This window comes from Vicia villosa, linkage group LG2, assembly GCF_029867415.1.
Source record: "Vicia villosa cultivar HV-30 ecotype Madison, WI linkage group LG2, Vvil1.0, whole genome shotgun sequence".
Taxonomy (NCBI): Eukaryota; Viridiplantae; Streptophyta; class Magnoliopsida; order Fabales; family Fabaceae; genus Vicia; species Vicia villosa.
The window spans coordinates 212,260,526-212,283,918 of record NC_081181.1 but is presented as its reverse complement, the minus strand read 5'-3'; the positions used below and the strand labels follow the sequence as shown (position 1 = coordinate 212,283,918).

Here is a 23,393-nt window from a genome sequence, read left to right as displayed (position 1 = left end):
ACAATATAGGGAGAGAAATCAAGCATTAAGCATCAAGCAAAAACTTCCCATTAATATGTTATCATTGTCGCGGGCGAAAAACCGTTTTCTTCCTCTTTTTTGTGGGATGAGACACCTGATGCCTTCTTTGGGCTCGAGTGCTCATAAAAAATGATTTTTCTTTTATTTCGACCAAACTTTTTATTATTTCCAAAGGAGGAAAAGGAAAAAAGCTGCAATAACCTAAAAGTGGGGGGAGAGATCTTGGGTAAGAGGGTTGGTTATACGAAGGGAAGGTATTAGCACCCAACGTATCTGTAGTACTCTACAGGGTTCTTTATTGTTTTTTTCATTCTTGTTGTGGTGGAGGTTCTGTTGTGAAATAGGTGGGACCTAAGGTGTTTGTTTGATTATGCTCGCAAAGATCGTCGCGATCCTCTGCATACATATCCCTTAGAGGGAATCAGAGCATCTGTAGCTCGGGGTCTACGGGTGCTAAGGTTTGAATGGTTTTTTTTTGTTTTGTTTTGCTCGCCAAGGATCGACCTTGTGCCTACGTATTCTCAAAGGGATGTTGAGAAAGTCAGAGCAATCGTAGTTCCCACTTATGCTAGTGGAAGCAAAGGAAAATAGACAAATGTCGTCTAAATGCTAGATGTATCTAATCTATATCATCACATACATCTGTTTGATTTTTGTTTGTTTAACCAGCCTTGTGGCAAAAACTTTCAATGAAGTCAGCCTTGTGACAAAAAGTTTTGATTAATCAGCCAGCCTCGTGGCAAAAGTTTCAATGAAGTCAGCCTTGTGACAAAAACTTTGATTAATCATCCAGTACGGTGGTAAAACAGTTTGATTGATTAGCCAGCCTTGTGGCAAAAAGTTTGATTGATTAGCCAGCCTTGTGGCAAAAAGTTTGATTTTGATTGATTGATTGTTTGTGATGATATATAAGAGATACTCCTAGCATAGAGATGAAAAATGTCTAATCTCCTAGGGTATTTGGTTTTGGATATTGGGGGATGCTTATAAGAAGCCCGTGGGTCCTTGTACGAAGCCCAAGAGGAGACTATCCGAGGGTCCTTGCATTGTAAGCCCAAGAGGAGGCTATGGGAGGGACAATCCAGGGTCCTTGCATTGTAAGCCCAAGAGGAGGCTATGGGAGGGTCACTCGTTTGTACAAAGCCCAAGGGGAGGCATGGTATAGTTGGTTTGAGCTCTTATAGCGATTTCACCGGGAAACCATACTCTATGTCCTAACCTAAACTAGTGGAGATTCTTTGCACGAAGCCCAATAGGAGGCTATGGGGAACCTAGTGTTGTACTAAGTTGAACAAGTATATAACACAATCACACATATGAACAAGTACAAACAAATATGCACAAGTACATGAACAAATATGAACAGTTATATGAACAGTTATATATGACAAAGTGTGTGTATATAATGGAGTTTATGAAGGAAATATACCTGTAAGCATGATCCATTTGTATACATGGGGCTCGGGACTTATACTCGGGGAGAGGCCCATTTGAGTTTATTCAAAAGCTATGTAAACAGGTATTCACAAAGGGCTTGGGACTTATACCTACATGGAGGCCCATGGTATTTTTGGGAAGATTTAAAGAAAACCTTCATTTTTGGTTTGTTATTCAAAGTTTAAAAACAAACTGATCGAGGTATGTACAAAAAGGTGTATGTACAAAAAGGCGTACAATGAAATACCTAATTTCATGTACTGGAATGGGTATGTACGAAAGGGCTCGGGACTTATACCTACATGGAGGCCCATGGTATATTGAAAAGTTTTGTTTCTTTGAAGTTTGGTTGTTTTGAAAATGATTTGAAAATTGTTTGAAAAGATTTTATTTTTGAAGAAGTTTAATTGTTTTGAAAAAAACTGTACAAAAAGAAAAGAAATGGGACTTACACTCTCTAATATTCGAGAGGCCCCACTGTTTTGAAAAACAATGGATGATTTGAAAGTGAATTGGTTACTGTTGTGAAAACCGTTGATTGAGTTTTAGGCTTACCTCGAAGAATGAGAAAATTGGATTTCTGAGTTTGAGGTGTTACCGTGATCTTCAAGTGATGTGCTTTGAATAAATTAGGATTTCAACAGATGTTAAGCATCCTCACCAGCAGAAAAGAACGTCGAATAAGCTCACAGCTTTCAGCATTCCATGATCATCCAGTAATTGTTTATGGAATTCTACAGCAAATGGAAGACCAAACAAAACAGACAAATCCAAAAGACAACAGAGAAATAATCTCGAAGTCTTGGACGAAGTGAGAAAATTCAAGTAATATGCAACAGTAATCAATTAAAAATTTAAATGATTAGCTACACAAACTATGAAAATGTCAAATTCAAATGAAAATTACTTCTAATAAAAGATATTTTTTTGTGATTTTTTATGAGAAGAAAAATGATTAGAAACATAAAATTATGTATGCATCTAAAATATTTTTGTGTTTTTAATATTTTAATTAAAAAACATACTTCTAAACATATTAAAATATCTCTAAAAAACTTAAATCTCACAACATATTTTTGTCATTTTTTAATAAGGATTAGAAAATCAAAACTAAAATCCTATATTTAAATTAAAATACTAAGTTTATCTTTTATATAAAAATCTTTAAAGAAAATTAAAGAGATAATTAAAAAAACTAAAAATGGGCTAGGGGTGTGGAATCAGATTGGAGGGTGCAGCCCAAATGCTGAAAGCTGAAAAACAATTAAAAGAAAAGAAGCTGGCCGGACCGGGTCGGGTCAGGATGACCCGGATCCGCCCACTCAAGCAATTGGGTTAGAATAAACCCTAAAATCATGGAATGAGGCAGCGCCTCTGTTCTTCTCTCCCTCACGTTCCTGGAAAAAAAAACAAACTTAAGGAAATGAAAATCAAACTCTCTCCCCTCTTGCTCGTTTTTCTCTCTGAAATTTCTTCATCTTTCTCACGACAACAACAATGGCAACTCGTTGTATCTCTCACCCGATTCCTCTCTTGCTCACGTTTGAACAACAACAACAACGAAGCACTCTCTCTCGGTTTTTCTATCTCTCTCGCGAGTTGGCTCTCATCGTGAACAACAACAACTCGGTTTCTCTCTTTGCGAAGTAACAACAAACAGCAACCTCTCCATCTCTCTTGATTTTGCTTGCGGTTATCGACAGAAACAACAACAAATCTTAGAGGGAACACGGTTCTGATTCAAGCCAAAACAGGTTCTTTTTCTCAACCTTGTTTTCCTCTGCTCTGAGTTTTCTTAGTGTTTCACGAGAGAGAAAGAAAATTAGCTTGGCTCTTTCAATTCCGATATAACAACGATTGGATCACTCTTACTGTTTTCGATTTTCAGTGAAGCACAAGAACAACAAATTTGCAGTAACAATTAGCAGAAAAATTAATAGCGGGCGAGAAATTGAGTTACCTGCGGCGAGGAGGCTTTCGCCGGTTTATGTACTGAGGTATGTATCGATTCTCTGAGCTTCTGGAATTGACTGTGATTGCTGCGTTTTGAACCTTTGAATATGTTGTTACAACTGCTTTGAATTAGTTGATGTTGTTGAGCAATTCTTCGTGTTTCTGAACCGTTGCAAATTCTGTTTGCTGCTGAATTTTTGCTTTGAATTGTTGCAACTGATGTTGTCCCGATTTTCTTCCTGAAAATAATCTGCAAATTAACTTGTTGTTATTGCTGAGTCGATTGGATTGCTGCAGGTTTGTCGGTGTTTTTGAACTTCATTTGTGGTAGAGAGGTTTGAAGTTGGATGATGAGGTGAAGATAAACAAACTGTAAGTTGCTATCTTTTTCCTCCTTGTGGTTTGTTGAATCGAAACCGTGTTGTTGCAACTGTTGTTGTTTGCTGAATTTTTGTGTTGGTGAAGAACCACCTTGGATTTTTGCTATTAACAACTTTTGAAATTGTTAATTTTAACAACTTTGAATTGTTGTTGTAGGCTTTCTTTTGATGAAGATGATGCAACAAAACCTCTTTGGATTCGTGGGAACTTTGGATATTAAGGAGACTTGAAGATGATCTTCAAGTGGAAACCTTCCACCAAGGTATGAACTATTTCTTCCCCCTTTTTCAAACTATGGAACTTTGAAAATTATGAAAAGAGAGAAGTGAGAAAGCTAGTAGTATAGTAGCTTTGGTGTGTCCAACTTCAAAGAAATCACTTCTTATTTATAGGCAAAATTTAGGGATGTGTTAGGAATTAAGAAACTTGATTGGGAGGTTATAGTCATCTCAAGAATGAGAATAAGAATAAGAATATATTCTTCATCATTGCAAGATAAAAATAAGAATAAGAATATTCCTTATGTCATTATCCTTGTGACAAATAAGCCATGTGGGTAAATTTTTATGTCATTTTATGATATCTCTAAGTTGTAGAATTTTATGACATAAAAATCTCTCTTTGACATTCTTTGACTTTTGCTAATTTCACCCCTCTTTGTTTCTTTTTCATGTTGCATGAGAACTTTGAAGAAAGCATGAAGAAGCTTGAACTTGAAGAATGAAGACTTTGAAGATTGAAGAATTCAAGAATGTCTTTGAAGCTTTTTCTTTTTTCTTGTAATTCCAATTTATTCCAACTTTAGATTGTATGAACTTGTATTCTTGAAAGTGAATAGAATTTGAAAGTTGTAATATCTTTGAACCTTGAATTAGACTTGAAATAATGTAATCTTGAATTTGGACAAAGTCTCTATTGTAACTCATTTGAAATTTGGAACTTTGTAAGGAATGAACTTCAATTTTGAATGCTTGAATTTCCTTTAAAATCTTTGAATGAAGTTGTATGAACCATGAATGTGGGATATTCTTGAATGAAAAGTCCTTGAAGTAATGTGAAAAATGTTCTTGCACCAATGAACTTTTAATTCTTGAATTTATGGTTTTAAACCATACTTGAAATAATCTTTCAACAAATGGACTAAAAGATATTTCTTGCAATTTCAGTGAAATTTCCATGAATTGTTTCAAACTTATACCAACTTTCAAATAATCCATATGAATCAATTCTTCACCATGATGAATCCATAAGCCAAAAGTCGCGAAATACATTCCAAACAAATCCCTTGAATCACACAAATGGCAATGGCGCATAAGAAGTGGATCACATTGAATTATTAGAGGACCTTGAGCCATTGTTTAAGTTGTGGCATCTTGTCCTGATTAAAAAGTCAGTTGTTCAGTGAATTAGGTCAAAAACCCTAATTGTCGACCTGATGAAATTGATGTCTGTAGGTCTTGAATTGAAATGTAATTTCCATTGGATGTTGTCATAGGGATTATTTGAGGATGATTGAAACCTTTGATTGACTTCCTGGGGATTTTTAGGGTTTCCCAAATGTGATCCCTGACTTTAGTCCCTGATAGTTCAAAACCCTAATCTGAGGATTTGTCTGATCAATCTTTGTGTAGGAGATGTTATGAGCCAATGGATTAGGTCAAAATGATGCACTTGGGGTCTTGAGGTCATGTCCCAAGCCATTAGGTCAAATTCTGAGCAAAAGTCAGGAGTATGCTATCTTCAGGCAAAACCCTAATTCAGTCGATTCAAAGCTGTTGAGCTTGTTGAAGTGAATCTCTGAGGACCAAATGTTGATTGTTGATGAAGATGATTCATTTGAGATGAAGGGAGAACAAAACCCTAATTGATTGTTACTTGTACTGATGAGTGGTTTCTTGATTAAACCCGGCTGAGTCACAAGTAGCAAACACAAGCTATGCAATTTGTTAGAGATGCAAATGATGCATATGCAATGATATGAGGTGGTATCTTAGGTCAAAAATTGGGGTATGACAGATGCCCCTATTTAAGTTTCTTCAACCTGAGACATGAAGATTGAAAATCTTCGTTTTGATAGGGTGGAAGAGACTTAAATATCAGAAGACGCGAATTTTGGACCTAAGATACCAAAATTGCGAATGATGCAAGGATATCTTTACCGAGGGGATATCAAGAACTGACTCCGCTGGGGAAAAGAGATCGGGAAGGATGTCTCAATCCGTTTTAGGAAGAGAATCCGTTTTTTTTCTTTTCGGGAAAGCAAGTGTATGCTTCACCGGGGAATGATAGCTTTGTAAGAAAAGCTTACCTATCGACATTATCGACTATCAGCTTGGGGATAGACTTGTTTAATAATGCGAAGGTGAAAGGTATGAAACTGTGTTACCGACTATCAGCATGGTGATAGACTTGACAAGGTAAAAAGAGTTTCAAAGTTTTGGTTAATATTACCGACTATCAGCCTCGTGATAGACATGTTAAATAATATAACCAGAACAAAAGGATTACCGACTACCAGCCTCGTGATAGTGGTTTTGAAGACATGATCAATTATCAGCCAAGTGATAAAATGATCCTGGAGACTTTGTTAGGGGAATTACTGGTTATTCAGCCTTGTGAACAGTAATAAGGCCCTGATCGTCAAATGATCTTCATGATTGATTTCCTAGAGAGGAAAAAATCTTTTGAAAGAAACATAAACTGCTCAGATGATGAGGCTATTGTTTATGGTCTGTTTTTCTCGACTCTTTTTGGTGGAATCGGAATTTGAATTTTTGGTAAAGACAAGGTTCTAACCAAGAATGAATTGGAAAGAAACAGTCAAACAAGACTTTGTACCCATGAGGAATGAACTCAACTGGGGATTCTCTCCTTTGTTTTGAGAGGAGAAACTAAAGCAACCTTCTTCCACGAGGAATGATCTCAGTGGGGAACTGGAGAAAGAATATGTTCTTTTCTGCTTATGGGTGACAACCTACTGGAGAGATGACACGCCCATATCTGTTTCTTTTTTCTTTTCTTTTTCTTTTTTTTTTATTTGGGATAGATATATCCTGAACAAGTGATTTCGAAGCAATCATTGAAAAATGCAAGAATGCATAAATGATGCAAATATGTATGAATGATGAATGTCATGAATGTAGTATGCATGCCGACAATACTGACAGACAAAGAAGTATACTGGAGAGGGACTGACGTCGCAATACAACCAGATACTTGGCAAATGTTCTTCAACACGGTGTAGATAACACAGGTGATGAATGGTGTTGCATGTCTTAATCTTCTCTGGGGAAGATAAGCATCTTTTCTTATTGAGATGGAAGAACCTTTTCACTGGAGATGGAAAATCTTCTTCACTGGGGATAAAAGACCTTCTTCACTGGGGATAGAAGAGCTTCTTTACCTCGAGGGACAATTGCTTCGAGAATTCTTTTCTGGGACAAGAATACCGTTGTCTCAACAATTTTTCAGGGAGAATCCTTTTGTTCATCCTATGGAGACGACTGCTGATGTTCCTTCCGTTGTTCACAACTCAAAGGAAAGTTTCGCTTTTATTTTGAAAAAGTGAAGTAAATTCATTTAAAACTTTTTTTCTCTTTTTCTTTTTTTTGTTTCAAAAGTGAATAACACAATTTAAGCGTCATTTTGCAAGCTAAAAGAAATTAGAGATTGCAAACAAATGGGCACAAGGCTCAAATTTATTTAATAGGATGGTAATCAGCTAAAGGCGTGATTCCATGGAGTATTTACAAAAGTTGGAAATGGTAATTATGCGGAAAAGGCTACATTGAAAGCAATAACCACTATTCCCTTAACAACTTTGAGTTACAACTGTGCTTGTCGCTTCAGATTGGCGATGATTTGCTTGAAGATCCTTTGATGAAGTACAGACTCTTCAGGTGACGAAGTACAGACTGATGCAGTTACTTTGTCATTAATCCCTAATTTTTGCCTAGATTGCCCTTTCAGGTTTTCAATCTACCAGGATGAATTTTTTTCTGTTTATTGTCTCTAATTTTTGCCTGGACCGCCCTTTCGGGTTTTCAGTCCACCGAGACGCTCATTTTTGCCTAAGTCGCCCTTTGCGGGTTTTCAACTTACCGAGCTGGTCTTTTGTATTTTTTAGACAAAGTATTTCTTGACTGCATCAGCATTCACAGGATGTGGGAGTTCATCACCATCCATGGTTGTAAGAATCATGGCGCCGCCAGAAAATGTTCTTTTGACAACATACGGGCCTTCGTAATTAGGAGACCATTTGCCCCTAGAATCTGGTTAAAAAGACAAGATCTTTTTAAGCACGAGGTCACCTTCTTGAAATTCACGAGGTCGAACCTTTTTGTTGAAAGCTTGTTTCATCCTTGCTTGGTATAACTGTCCATGGCATAGAGCAGTCATGCGTTTTTCTTCGATTAAGTTCAACTGATCGTATCTGTTTTGGCACCATTCAGCCTCTGATAACTTAGTTTCCATGAGGACTCTCATTGACGGGATTTCAACTTCTACGGGGAGCACAGCTTCCATGCCGTATACTAGAGAAAAGGGAGTTGCCCCTGTTGAAGTACGCACTGAAGTACGGTACCCATGTAAAGCAAATGGCAGCATTTCATGCCAGTCTTTGTAAGTGACGACCATTTTCTGGATGATCTTCTTAATGTTCTTGTTGGCAGCTTCGACGGCGCCGTTCATTTTTGGTCTGTAAGGAGAAGAGTTATGATGCTCAATCTTGAATTCCTCACATAATTCTTTCATCATCTTGTTGTTCAAGTTTGAACCATTGTCAGTAATGATCTTGCTGGGAATACCATATCGGCAAATGATGTTATTCTTGATAAACCTCACAACCACTTGTCTTGTAACATTGGCGTAAGATGCTGCTTCGACCCATTTGGTGAAGTAATCAATTGCTACCAAGATGAAACGATGACCGTTTGAAGCTTTCGGTTCGATCATTCCAATCATGTCGATCCCCCACATGGAGAAAGGCCACGGAGATGAGAGAACGTTGAGTAGAGTCGGTGGCACATGGATCTTATCTGCGTAGATCTGGCACTTGTGACATCTCTTCACGTGTTTGTAACAGTCAGATTCCATTGTCAACCAATAGTATCCTGCTCTTAACATTTTCTTGGACATTGCATGCCCGTTTGAATGAGTTCCAAAGGACCCTTCATGCACTTCATGCATAATCATGTCTGCTTCGTGTCTGTCCACGCATCTGAGCAAAACCATGTCAAAATTTCTTTTGTATAGCACATCTCCGTTCAGGAAGAAACTGCCAGAAAGCCTCCTTAGAGTTTTCTTATCTTTGTTTAATGCCCCAAGCGGGTACTCTTGAGTTTGAAGGAAGCGTTTGATGTCGTGAAACCACGGTTTATCATCGATGACTGCTTCAGTTGCAAACACATAGGCGGGCCTTTCAAGGCGCGTGATTCTGACTTTAGGCACATCGTTCCAATGATTGACTTTGAACATGGAAGATAGAGTAGCCAAGGCATCTGCCATTCGATTCTGATCTCGAGGTATATGATGCAATTCAACCTTGTTGAAGAAAGTCAAAAGACGTCTTGCATAATCTCTGTAAGGAATCAAGCCAGGGTGGTAAGTTTCCCACTTGTCTTTGATTTGGTTGATCACGAGGGCTGAATCTCCATATATGTCTAGGATCTTGATCCTCAAGTCAATGGCTTCTTCGAGACCCATGATACAAGCTTCATATTCTGCGATGTTGTTGGTACAATCAAATAGCAATCTGGCAGAGAACGGGATATGGGTACCCTTGGGAGTGATGATGATTGCCCCAATTCCATTGCCAAAAGCGTTTACTGCTCCATCGAAAATTAGGCCCCATTTTGATCCAGGCTCAGGACCTTCTTCCGGTAATGGTTCGTCACAATCTTTCATCTTCAAGTACATGACATCTTCATCAGGAAAGTCAAACTCGAGAGATTGATATTCATTAATTGGTTGATGCGCCAAGTGATCGGCGAGAATGCTTCCTTTGACCGCTTTTTGAGCACGGTATTCAATGTCATATTCGGATAACAGCATTTGCCATCGGGCAATCCTTCCTGTTAAGGCAGGCTTTTCAAAGACATACTTGATCGGATCCATTTTGGAGATTAACCAAGTAGTATTGTTGATCATGTATTGGCGGAGACGTTTTGAAGCCCAGGCCAAAGCACAACATGTTTTTTCGAGCATGGAGTAACGAGACTCACAGTCTGTGAATTTCTTACTCAGGTAATAGATGGCATGCTCCTTCTTACCGGTTTCATCTTGCTGTCCAAGCATACAACCCATGGATTCTTCCAACACAGTAAGGTACATGATTAATGGTCTTCCTTCAACTGGAGGAATCAATATTGGTGGTTCTAACAGGTATTCCTTGATACTGTCGAACGCTTTCTGGCAATCTTCAGTCCATACAACCCCTTGATCTTTGCGGAGAAGCTTGAAAATTGGCCCACAAGTAGCAGTCATTTGAGAGATAAATCTGGAGATATAGTTTAATCGTCCGAGAAATCCTCTTACTTGTTTTTCAGTCTTTGGTGCAGGCATCTCTTGAATAGCTCTGACTTTGTCGGGATCTACTTCAATACCTCTTTGGCTGACAATGAAACCCAAGAGTTTTCCAGATCTAACCCCAAAAGTACATTTGTTAGGATTCAAGCGAAGCTGATATTTCCTTAGTCGTTGAAACAATTTCAAAAGGTATTCAATATGTTCTTCTTCTGTGCTGGACTTGGCTATCATGTCGTCCACATAAACTTCAATTTCTTTATGCATCATGTCATGAAAGAGAGTAGTCATTGCCCTTTGGTAAGTTGCGCCTGCATTCTTTAATCCAAACGGCATCACTTTGTAGCAAAAGGTACCCCATGGGGTGATGAAAGATGTCTTCTCCATGTCTTCAGGAGCCATCTTGATCTGATTATAACCGGAGAACCCGTCCACGAAGGAAAAGACGTTGAACTTAGCAGTGTTATCAACCAGCATGTCGATATGTGGTAATGGAAAATCATCTTTTGGACTGGCCTTGTTCAAGTCACGGTAGTCAACACACATTCTGACCTTTCCATCTTTCTTCGGAACTGGCACTATGTTGGCCAACCATTGAGGATACTCAGAGGTGACTAGAAAACCTGCGTCGAGTTGCTTTTGAACTTCCATTTTGATCTTGTTTGCCATATCAGGGTGAGTCCTTCGCAATTTCTGCTTAACCGGCGGACATTCTGGCTTCAATGGCAAGTAATGCTGAACAATATTGGTATCCAACCCAGGCATGTCTTGGTAGGACCAGGCAAACACGTCCACATATTCTTTGAGAAGGTCTGTCAACTTACTCTTGACATTAGCATCAAGCAGTGATCCAATGGTCACTTCTTTTTTGTCTTCTTCAGAACCCAAGTTGATCTTTTCTAAAGGCTCTTTGTGAGGCAGAATGGCTCTTTCCTCGTGCTTAAGTAATCGAGAGATCTCGTCCGGGATCTCCTCTTCTTCCTCTTCTTCGGCTTCGAACACAGGAAACTCAAAGTTGGGAGAGGGCATAGGGTTATTGCATTCAATGGGTTTATCAATAGTAAATATGCACATGTGATTTATATTTATTTCAGAAATTTTATGAATGCGGGAGTGTATGCAGATTTTTTTTTGAAAAAGTTTTTTTTTATTTTTTTATTTTGGTTTTTTAGGATTACCATTTCCAGAAAAAAAGCAAAAAAAATAAAACACATAGTGTAGGGAATTCAAAATGACGCTTTATTTATAATTCATTTTTGAAACAAAGCCCTAAACACAAACTCATTTGCCTTGGGCAGGACAAAGAGGGAAACTTTTAAAACAAAGCCCTATACACAAAGTTATTTGGGCGGAACATTTAAAAGCAAAGCCCTATAAAACATCTCTCTGCTTTGGGCAAGGCAGGAGGTCAAAATAACAGCGAGGTGATTACTTTGAGCGGCGAACAACATTCGGAACGTCGACAGCTTTCCAGTAGCAACGAACTCCTCTGTGTATTATGTATTCAGGAAAATTCTCCTCAGAATTATCTTCAGTATTGACATTGACTGCTGGTCGAGCAGGATTTGAAGGTCCTGGTTTGTCAACCTTGTTCTTTGTAGAGTTGAAACGGTTTTCTTCTACTTCTTGAAGAGCATAAGATGAGTCACAATCTTCAGAATTTTCAGGATGTATTTCCCAGTCTTCAGGATGAAGAGACTCATTGTCAGCGACACTTTCTGAGTCAACTGCGGGACCATCTTCCCCTTCATCTTCAAAAATGGCATTTATGTGATAATAACCACCTTCAGGATTGTTAACCTTGGTAGATGTATTGAATCCGAAATTTCCAGTAATTTCAGGTTGCTGAGAAAATTGACAGTATTGGTAAGCCTCTTCTGGTTGACTATTATATTCAAAGGAATCTCCCCATCCAGTTGGTTGGATATCTTCCATGGAAATCTTTGAACTTTCAGGCGCAATATATTTCACCATATAATCAAATTTTCCACTTGGTTGTCCCAAGGTGTCCCAGATTTCTGCAGGAATAGGCTCAGTTTCTTTGCCTTTGGGTCTCTCTGACGGAGGATATGGTTCTTCCTGAGATATGTATCCCGAGTCATTGAGATAACATTTCCATTCTTCTTCAGGATCAGGTAGACCTTCTTCGATACATTCTTCGATAAGGACATTAACCTCTTGAGGAATTGGGTTAAGGAATCCTCCACTAATGAATGTTTCTTTGATCGGACGAAGGGTTTCATCCTTCTTGGTGCAGTTTGAGAATGTTGGTGAACATCCGAGTCCTGATCTGGTTTCATTCTTGGTAGGGATCACAACTTGCCCCCAGCCAGTGGTAGTTCCATCTTTCACTACTTTTACCGCCTCTTTGTAAGAAGAGATCGATGCTTTCTTCATGGAAGATTCGTCTTCTAAAGAGAGACCTTGGAACTGTGTTCCTTCCACATCATCAGCACAAATGAAAGAGAAATTGGATAAATGACTCACCATTAAGGCTTGTTCTCCACTTATTGTTACCAATTTTCCATTTGTTACAAATTTTAGCTTTTGATGGAGCGTAGAAGTTACTGCCCCTGCTTCATGGATCCATGGTCGTCCTAACAGGCAGCTATAAGCAGCTTGAATGTCCATGACCTGGAAGGTGATTTGGAATGTATGTGGACCAATTGTCATGGGAAGGTTGACTTCGCCAATAACCGATTTTCGCGATCCATCAAATGCTTTGACAACTACACCACTGAACTTCATAGGCATTCCTTGGTAAGACAAACGAGCGAGAGTCGTCTTTGGCATCACATTCAAGGAAGATCCGGTGTCTACCAACACATTGGACAAAGAGTCTGACTGACAGTTCATAGAAATGTGCAAAGCAAGATTGTGATTTTTACCCTCCTCGGGGAGTTCTTCATCACATAAGCTTAAATTGTTGCAAGCAGTTATGTTGGCTATTATCCCATCAAAGTGGTCAACAGTCACATCATGATCTACAAAAGCTTGATCCAAGACCTTCATCAGGGCTTCCCTGTGGGCTTCTGAATTCAACAGCAATGAAAGTATTGAGATTTTTGAAGGAGTCTGCATAAGCTGATCCACAATCTTGTATTCACTTCTTTTGATAAGCTTCAAAATTTCATCAAAGTCAGGATTCACATTGGTTCCACTGGATTGACCAACATCAGTGTTTGTATTACTAACAGGAATTTCCTCAGGATTCCCTACTGGTGTATTCACAGGATTTTGTCCGGCTGCAGGAGCAACAGGCTGCTTTGGAGGTAGTGGAGTATACACACGTCCACTTCTTGTTACACGACTTACATCAGCAATGTTTACAACAGATGAAAGAGTAGGCAAAGGAACTTCTTGTCCATCCTTTATCATTGTGGCATTGTAGTTGTATGGAACTGCCTTGTCAGAGTCATAAGGAACAGGTCCAGGTAGACAAATGATCAAAGGAGCAACAGGAACCTTTGGTTTGTTGTAAGTAACTTCTATGCGCTCAGGCATGTTGAAATGAGGAACGATGACGTTAACTGTAGGCATTTCCGAGTTGATATCTGAGACTAAAAGCTCATGCGGATAACATCCTATCATGTTAACTTCATTTTCATCCCTATTTCTGTAGATCTCAATAGTACCATTATCTAGCAAAACTTGGAGATCTCTTCTCACAATCGAACACCCGTGAGGATCCACACAACATATTCTACAGGAACCGTATTGATGCTGGCGAAAATTCGGCCCTCGACAGAGAGTGGCGTGCATTTGTACCAAATCTGCTCTTGAGAAGTTGATATTATAGACTCGGTATTGGCCAGGACATCCATACACCATGTTTACAACATGCCCTCCATGATTGGGCAGCGGATTTGCTTGCACATTAGGATTCAAATTTCTGAAAGAGAGGAGATTAGATCTAACCAACCTCTGAACTTCGTATTTCAAAGCTATGCAATGCTCAAGATCATGGCCAGGTGCTCCTTGATGATAAGGGCATGAGACCTCAGCTTTGTACCACCATGGGAGTTTCTCAGGTACTGGTGGTGGTGCTTTAGTTTGAACAAGACCTCTTTCAATCAAAGCAGGGTACAATTCCGTGTATGTCATTGGAATTGGATCAAACTGTGGAGCTCTTTGTACTCGATTCTGATTATTGTTTAGCTGCTGAGCCTGTTGTCGAGGCTGTTGTTGTTGAAACTGAGGAGTGAATCCCGGATTTGGTGTTGTGTTAACGACTGGTGTGATAGAAGCAACCTGTCGCTGACGATTGACATTTCCTCTTGGCCTCCCTTGGGATACCATGTCAACACTTTGTTCCTTCTTCTTTGGGAAACCACTTCCGAACTTTTTGGTTCCACTTGAAGATCCACCTTCTTTAGTCAAACGTCCTGTTCGGACTCCTTCTTCTAAACGCATACCCATGTTTACCATTTCGGTGAAATCACTTGGAGCACTAGCAATCATGCGTTCATAATAAAACGGACTGAGAGTATTCAAGAAGATCTTTGTCATCTCTTTCTCTTTTAATGGTGGATTAATCTGAGCAGCAGTTTCTCTCCATCGTTGGGCATATTCTTTGAAAGCTTCATGATCTTTCTGAGCCATGGATCGGAGTTGATCTCTGTCTGGAGCCATATCCGAGTTATACTTGTATTGTCGGACAAAGGCCTCGCCTAGGTCATTGAAAGTCCGAATATTAGTGCTATCCAAGCCTGTGTACCACTTCAGTGCGGCACCAGTCAAACTGTCTTGAAAGTAATGGATAAGCAACTGATGATTATCTGCATAAGTAGACATCTTTCTGGCATACATCACAAGATGGCTTTGTGGACAAGAACTACCTTTGTACTTCTCAAAGTCAGGGACCTTGAATTTAGCTGGTATTTGTACACTGGGAACCAAACATAGCTCCTGGGCATTCTTTCCAAACAAATCTTTGCCACGAATAGCTTTGACTTCCAGTTGAATCTTGTTGAACTGTTCTTGGAGATCTTCCACAAGGTTACGCTGATTTGTGCTATCACCTTGATCATGATAAATCTCATTGCCATCATAAGGAACAGTGTGAACCGTAGGGGTCGGAACTGTCATAGTGGGTTGAGAAAGTGCCATAGTGATTTGGGAAAAAGTTACCCCTGAATGTGGAGTGAACTGTGAACTTTGTGCAGCAGGCGCTTCAGTTGTGGATGTTTGAACCCCAGAGAAATTATGGCGGAAACCTGTACCAAAACTGAAAGGCGTGCCCCAACCTTCTGGCATGGAGAAAGATGGAATGCCGAATGCAACTGTAGAAACTGGAGTAGTAACCTCAGATGTTACTGTTGCTTGACTGTTGGGTGGTGGCGGCTGATTCTGTGCGGCCATTAAGGAGTCAACCAGAGTAGTGAGACTTTCCAACTTTTCCTGAAGAGTGGTCACTGTATTACGAAGCTCAATATTCTCTTGTTCAGAACTTTCCATTATTCTTCTTCTGCTTGAACGAGTATTGTATCTGTGATCTGATTGCGAGCGCGGTCGAGAAACTTTGAGACGCGACAGCTTGACGATCTAATGGAGAAAGATCCAAAAGATAAGACTCTATACAACAGACTCGATATGCAGAACGATGTATGCAAAAAAAAAAAAAAAATTTATGATTTTTCCAAATATTTTAAAGATTATTTTCTTGCAAACATTTGAACACAAACAAACCTTTTATTCATTCATTTTTTTATTACAATAATGGGAAATGTTACAACATCGGAGCGTAGCTCCTTACAAAAGCAAATGATAAATAAAAAAGCTAAACAATCCTAAGCATCTTCATCAGACGAAGAACCAAATGCATTGTGCAGCTTGAGCTTCATGATTTCTTTCCCATAGTAAGCTTTCAATTCGGCCTTTTCGGTCTTTAGCTTGTCAACAATATTCTTCCAATCGTCAGGAGTTGGAGCGTTGCTTGTTGAACCTTCAGGTTTTTTCTTGCTTTCTTTGATGTACCTCTTGATTGCAGCGTCTTTCTGACGAATCTTCTCATCTTTACTCATGAGCCATCCATCTTGACAGTAGAGAGTTTCTTCGTGATCTTTCACTTGTTTCTTCAACCTTCTGTTTTCCATATCGGTCCTACGAAACTTGTGCTCCCAAGCATTTTTCTCTAACCTCATCTTGGCTAAAGTGTCTTGGTATTCCTTCATAGTGGGAATGGGAATATTGGGTAGTTGAGGTACCACAAGAGACATGGGTTTTTCATAATCATAAGGCATTTGAAACTCCTTTGCTCTTTTCTTTACCCAGCAGGTGTAGGCGTCCGTAGCAATGCAATTCTTTTCCTCACCTTTTTCTTTCCATCGGACGTCGTACCAAGCTCTCATCATTCTTGTCTTCAACCTTTGAGGATCTTCCCTTTCTTGATAGAAGTAGCTTTCTACTGCGAGACCAACAGGTTTAACTGAATTTGCATACCCGAGTTGTCGTCGGGCTAAGATCGGATTGTAGTTAATTCCTCCTTGTGTACCAATGAGAGGTACGTTGGCGAATTCTCCGCAACTATCAATGGTTTCTGTACCACAGCGAGCCAAGGTATACCAACGGATAGCATTATTAGTAAGAGACATAAGTCTTCGAGGCCAACGCAAACCTTCTCGGTTTTCTGTGAAAATAGGAGACTCAGGTAAGTGTGAAACAATCCATTTGAACAACAAAGGTGCACAACATACAATGATTCCACCGCCTTGGCGATTCCTATGATGGACAGAGAAATACATGTCACCAAGTAAAGTCGGAACAGGATTTCCAATCAGAAAAATCTTTATGGCATTGATATCAACAAAGTTGTCGATATTGGGGAACAGAACCAACCCATAGATGAGCAAGGCTAGTACAGCTTCAAAAGCTATCATGCTACCAATTTCGATGAAATCAAAGGCTTTCTTTATCAGGAAGTGTGAGGTTAATCCCGGGAGGTTTCCTTTGGTAGTCCAATTACTCTCTACTTCAGACTTTTTCATGTGGATACTCGCTGCAATGATGTGTGACTTAGGAATGGCTTCCAAACCATTGAAGGGTATTTTGTCAGACACAGGAATACCCAAAAGATTGGCATATTCTTCCAAGGTTGGTACCAACTGGTAGTCTGGAAAGGTAAAACAACGGTAGACGGGATCATAGAACTGAACCAGAGTTTTGAGAAGTCCTTCATCAACATGAGTGTTCAGGATAGGCAAAAGCTTTCCATAACTTTTCCTAAAATTGGAAGGATTTTGTACAGAAGATGCTAACTCTATCAGTTTTCCCACATCAGGCGCTTTGAAACCGTATTTCTTGGTATGCCTTTTTACTTCTTCCATGACTAAATCCTAAAATGTTTGCAAAGAAAATTTCTCTAAATCTTTGGAAAAATCATGTTTTTTATGGAAAAAAAAATGGGTTTTTTTTTTGAATGTATGAATGCGTGGATGCATGAATGCCACATATTCAAACATGGTAAAACAGACATGGTAATACGAACATGGTAACGCAAACATGGTACACAAACATGGTAATTCAAACATAGTACACACAGGTTCAAAGGTCCAGCGTCACGAGCATGAGGTCAGAGAACCAAATAGGGATAGATCTAGTTAATCACCTGTAAAACATGTTCTACTGATACGTCAGAGTCTACATTTTTCTTTCGGATATTACCGGCTTTCACGACTAAACTGATGAGCCAGAAATATTCTCAAGAAAAACTCGTCTGAGTGTGGTTCTCCGCATGACAACTATCCAAGTCTTCACCTGGATCGTTTCTGCACCACGTCCTAATAAGGCCAGGATGGGTTGGGGTTCTACGGTCTCTCAGCTTCTACAGTTCAATGCGGCAATAATGTCTTCGCTACGAAAGCATGCTAAACATATATTACCAACAAACCTCCACTGAGCGGAAGGATTCTCAAGTGCGCCTGCACATGACTATACCCTCCACCTAATTTCTTATGTGTACTTAATCCGGGTTAGGATTTGTCCATAATGTATCACTTGTAACAGAACCACACAAGTAACAGAACCAAAGAATCACACATGTAACAAAAATTAAAATAAAAACAATAATTAGAAATAACCCTTCCTTTGGAAACAATAAAAAGATGGTCCCCAGTGAAGTCGCCATTTTTCTGTCGCGGGCGAAAAACCGTTTTCTTCCTCTTTTTTGTGGGATGAGACACTTGATGCCTTCTTTGGGCTCGAGTGCTCATAAAAAATGATTTTTCTTTTATTTCGACCAAACTTTTTATTATTTCCAAAGGAGGAAAAGGAAAAAAGCTGCAATAACCTAAAAGTGGGGGGAGAGATCTTGGGTAAGAGGGTTGGTTATACGAAGGGAAGGTATTAGCACCCAACGTATCTGTAGTACTCTACAGGGTTCTTTATTGTTTTTTTCATTCTTGTTGTGGTGGAGGTTCTGTTGTGAAATAGGTGGGACCTAAGGTGTTTGTTTGATTATGCTCGCAAAGATCGTCGCGATCCTCTGCATACATATCCCTTAGAGGGAATCAGAGCATCTGTAGCTCGGGGTCTACGGGTGCTAAGGTTTGAATGGTTTTTTTTTGTTTTGTTTTGCTCGCCAAGGATCGACCTTGTGCCTACGTATTCTCAAAGGGATGTTGAGAAAGTCAGAGCAATCGTAGTTCCCACTTATGCTAGTGGAAGCAAAGGAAAATAGACAAATGTCGTCTAAATGCTAGATGTATCTAATCTATATCATCACATACATCTGTTTGATTTTTGTTTGTTTAACCAGCCTTGTGGCAAAAACTTTCAATGAAGTCAGCCTTGTGACAAAAAGTTTTGATTAATCAGCCAGCCTCGTGGCAAAAGTTTCAATGAAGTCAGCCTTGTGACAAAAACTTTGATTAATCATCCAGTACGGTGGTAAAACAGTTTGATTGATTAGCCAGCCTTGTGGCAAAAAGTTTGATTGATTAGCCAGCCTTGTGGCAAAAAGTTTGATTTTGATTGATTGATTGTTTGTGATGATATATAAGAGATACTCCTAGCATAGAGATGAAAAATGTCTAATCTCCTAGGGTATTTGGTTTTGGATATTGGGGGATGCTTATAAGAAGCCCGTGGGTCCTTGTACGAAGCCCAAGAGGAGACTATCCGAGGGTCCTTGCATTGTAAGCCCAAGAGGAGGCTATGGGAGGGACAATCCAGGGTCCTTGCATTGTAAGCCCAAGAGGAGGCTATGGGAGGGTCACTCGTTTGTACAAAGCCCAAGGGGAGGCATGGTATAGTTGGTTTGAGCTCTTAGAGCGATTTCACCGGGAAACCATACTCTATGTCCTAACCTAAACTAGTGGAGATTCTTTGCACGAAGCCCAATAGGAGGCTATGGGGAACCTAGTGTTGTACTAAGTTGAACAAGTATATAACACAATCACACATATGAACAAGTACAAACAAATATGCACAAGTACATGAACAAATATGAACAGTTATATGAACAGTTATATATGACAAAGTGTGTGTATATAATGGAGTTTATGAAGGAAATATACCTGTAAGCATGATCCATTTGTATACATGGGGCTCGGGACTTATACTCGGGGAGAGGCCCATTTGAGTTTATTCAAAAGCTATGTAAACAGGTATTCACAAAGGGCTTGGGACTTATACCTACATGGAGGCCCATGGTATTTTTGGGAAGATTTAAAGAAAACCTTCATTTTTGGTTTGTTATTCAAAGTTTAAAAACAAACTGATCGAGGTATGTACAAAAAGGTGTATGTACAAAAAGGCGTACAATGAAATACCTAATTTCATGTACTGGAATGGGTATGTACGAAAGGGCTCGGGACTTATACCTACATGGAGGCCCATGGTATATTGAAAAGTTTTGTTTCTTTGAAGTTTGGTTGTTTTGAAAATGATTTGAAAATTGTTTGAAAAGATTTTATTTTTGAAGAAGTTTAATTGTTTTGAAAAAAACTGTACAAAAAGAAAAGAAATGGGACTTACACTCTCTAATATTCGAGAGGCCCCACTGTTTTGAAAAACAATGGATGATTTGAAAGTGAATTGGTTACTGTTGTGAAAACCGTTGATTGAGTTTTAGGCTTACCTCGAAGAATGAGAAAATTGGATTTCTGAGTTTGAGGTGTTACCGTGATCTTCAAGTGATGTGCTTTGAATAAATTAGGATTTCAACAGATGTTAAGCATCCTCACCAGCAGAAAAGAACGTCGAATAAGCTCACAGCTTTCAGCATTCCATGATCATCCAGTAATTGTTTATGGAATTCTACAGCAAATGGAAGACCAAACAAAACAGACAAATCCAAAAGACAACAGAGAAATAATCTCGAAGTCTTGGACGAAGTGAGAAAATTCAAGTAATATGCAACAGTAATCAATTAAAAATTTAAATGATTAGCTACACAAACTATGAAAATGTCAAATTCAAATGAAAATTACTTCTAATAAAAGATATTTTTTTGTAATTTTTTATGAGAAGAAAAATGATTAGAAACATAAAATTATGTATGCATCTAAAATATTTTTGTGTTTTTAATATTTTAATTAAAAAACATACTTCTAAACATATTAAAATATCTCTAAAAAACTTAAATCTCACAACATATTTTTGTCATTTTTTAATAAGGATTAGAAAATCAAAACTAAAATCCTATATTTAAATTAAAATACTAAGTTTATCTTTTATATAAAAATCTTTAAAGAAAATTAAAGAGATAATTAAAAAAACTAAAAATGGGCTAGGGGTGTGGAATCAGATTGGAGGGTGCAGCCCAAATGCTGAAAGCTGAAAAACAATTAAAAGAAAAGAAGCTGGCCGGACCGGGTCGGGTCAGGATGACCCGGATCCGCCCACTCAAGCAATTGGGTTAGAATAAACCCTAAAATCATGGAATGAGGCAGCGCCTCTGTTCTTCTCTCCCTCACGTTCCTGGAAAAAAAAACAAACTTAAGGAAATGAAAATCAAACTCTCTCCCCTCTTGCTCGTTTTTCTCTCTGAAATTTCTTCATCTTTCTCACGACAACAACAATGGCAACTCGTTGTATCTCTCACCCGATTCCTCTCTTGCTCACGTTTGAACAACAACAACAACGAAGCACTCTCTCTCGGTTTTTCTATCTCTCTCGCGAGTTGGCTCTCATCGTGAACAACAACAACTCGGTTTCTCTCTTTGCGAAGTAACAACAAACAGCAACCTCTCCATCTCTCTTGATTTTGCTTGCGGTTATCGACAGAAACAACAACAAATCTTAGAGGGAACACGGTTCTGATTCAAGCCAAAACAGGTTCTTTTTCTCAACCTTGTTTTCCTCTGCTCTGAGTTTTCTTAGTGTTTCACGAGAGAGAAAGAAAATTAGCTTGGCTCTTTCAATTCCGATATAACAACGATTGGATCACTCTTACTGTTTTCGATTTTCAGTGAAGCACAAGAACAACAAATTTGCAGTAACAATTAGCAGAAAAATTAATAGCGGGCGAGAAATTGAGTTACCTGCGGCGAGGAGGCTTTCGCCGGTTTATGTACTGAGGTATGTATCGATTCTCTGAGCTTCTGGAATTGACTGTGATTGCTGCGTTTTGAACCTTTGAATATGTTGTTACAACTGCTTTGAATTAGTTGATGTTGTTGAGCAATTCTTCGTGTTTCTGAACCGTTGCAAATTCTGTTTGCTGCTGAATTTTTGCTTTGAATTGTTGCAACTGATGTTGTCCCGATTTTCTTCCTGAAAATAATCTGCAAATTAACTTGTTGTTATTGCTGAGTCGATTGGATTGCTGCAGGTTTGTCGGTGTTTTTGAACTTCATTTGTGGTAGAGAGGTTTGAAGTTGGATGATGAGGTGAAGATAAACAAACTGTAAGTTGCTATCTTTTTCCTCCTTGTGGTTTGTTGAATCGAAACCGTGTTGTTGCAACTGTTGTTGTTTGCTGAATTTTTGTGTTGGTGAAGAACCACCTTGGATTTTTGCTATTAACAACTTTTGAAATTGTTAATTTTAACAACTTTGAATTGTTGTTGTAGGCTTTCTTTTGATGAAGATGATGCAACAAAACCTCTTTGGATTCGTGGGAACTTTGGATATTAAGGAGACTTGAAGATGATCTTCAAGTGGAAACCTTCCACCAAGGTATGAACTATTTCTTCCCCCTTTTTCAAACTATGGAACTTTGAAAATTATGAAAAGAGAGAAGTGAGAAAGCTAGTAGTATAGTAGCTTTGGTGTGTCCAACTTCAAAGAAATCACTTCTTATTTATAGGCAAAATTTAGGGATGTGTTAGGAATTAAGAAACTTGATTGGGAGGTTATAGTCATCTCAAGAATGAGAATAAGAATAAGAATATATTCTTCATCATTGCAAGATAAAAATAAGAATAAGAATATTCCTTATGTCATTATCCTTGTGACAAATAAGCCATGTGGGTAAATTTTTATGTCATTTTATGATATCTCTAAGTTGTAGAATTTTATGACATAAAAATCTCTCTTTGACATTCTTTGACTTTTGCTAATTTCACCCCTCTTTGTTTCTTTTTCATGTTGCATGAGAACTTTGAAGAAAGCATGAAGAAGCTTGAACTTGAAGAATGAAGACTTTGAAGATTGAAGAATTCAAGAATGTCTTTGAAGCTTTTTCTTTTTTCTTGTAATTCCAATTTATTCCAACTTTAGATTGTATGAACTTGTATTCTTGAAAGTGAATAGAATTTGAAAGTTGTAATATCTTTGAACCTTGAATTAGACTTGAAATAATGTAATCTTGAATTTGGACAAAGTCTCTATTGTAACTCATTTGAAATTTGGAACTTTGTAAGGAATGAACTTCAATTTTGAATGCTTGAATTTCCTTTAAAATCTTTGAATGAAGTTGTATGAACCATGAATGTGGGATATTCTTGAATGAAAAGTCCTTGAAGTAATGTGAAAAATGTTCTTGCACCAATGAACTTTTAATTCTTGAATTTATGGTTTTAAACCATACTTGAAATAATCTTTCAACAAATGGACTAAAAGATATTTCTTGCAATTTCAGTGAAATTTCCATGAATTGTTTCAAACTTATACCAACTTTCAAATAATCCATATGAA

At 38.5% G+C, this 23,393-nt stretch overlaps 2 long non-coding RNA genes across 2 annotated transcripts; both read left to right on the top strand.

The window, feature by feature from the left end:
* Nucleotides 1-2,756: 2,756 nt before the first annotated feature.
* Nucleotides 2,757-4,281, top strand: LOC131648163 (uncharacterized). Its single transcript, XR_009298057.1, has 4 exons — nt 2,757-3,212; nt 3,347-3,455; nt 3,709-3,783; nt 3,949-4,281. It is a non-coding gene; the product is annotated as an uncharacterized LOC131648163 (long non-coding RNA).
* A 16,854-nt stretch (nt 4,282-21,135) lies between these two features.
* Nucleotides 21,136-22,660, top strand: LOC131648162 (uncharacterized). Its single transcript, XR_009298056.1, has 4 exons — nt 21,136-21,591; nt 21,726-21,834; nt 22,088-22,162; nt 22,328-22,660. It is a non-coding gene; the product is annotated as an uncharacterized LOC131648162 (long non-coding RNA).
* Nucleotides 22,661-23,393: the final 733 nt, after the last annotated feature.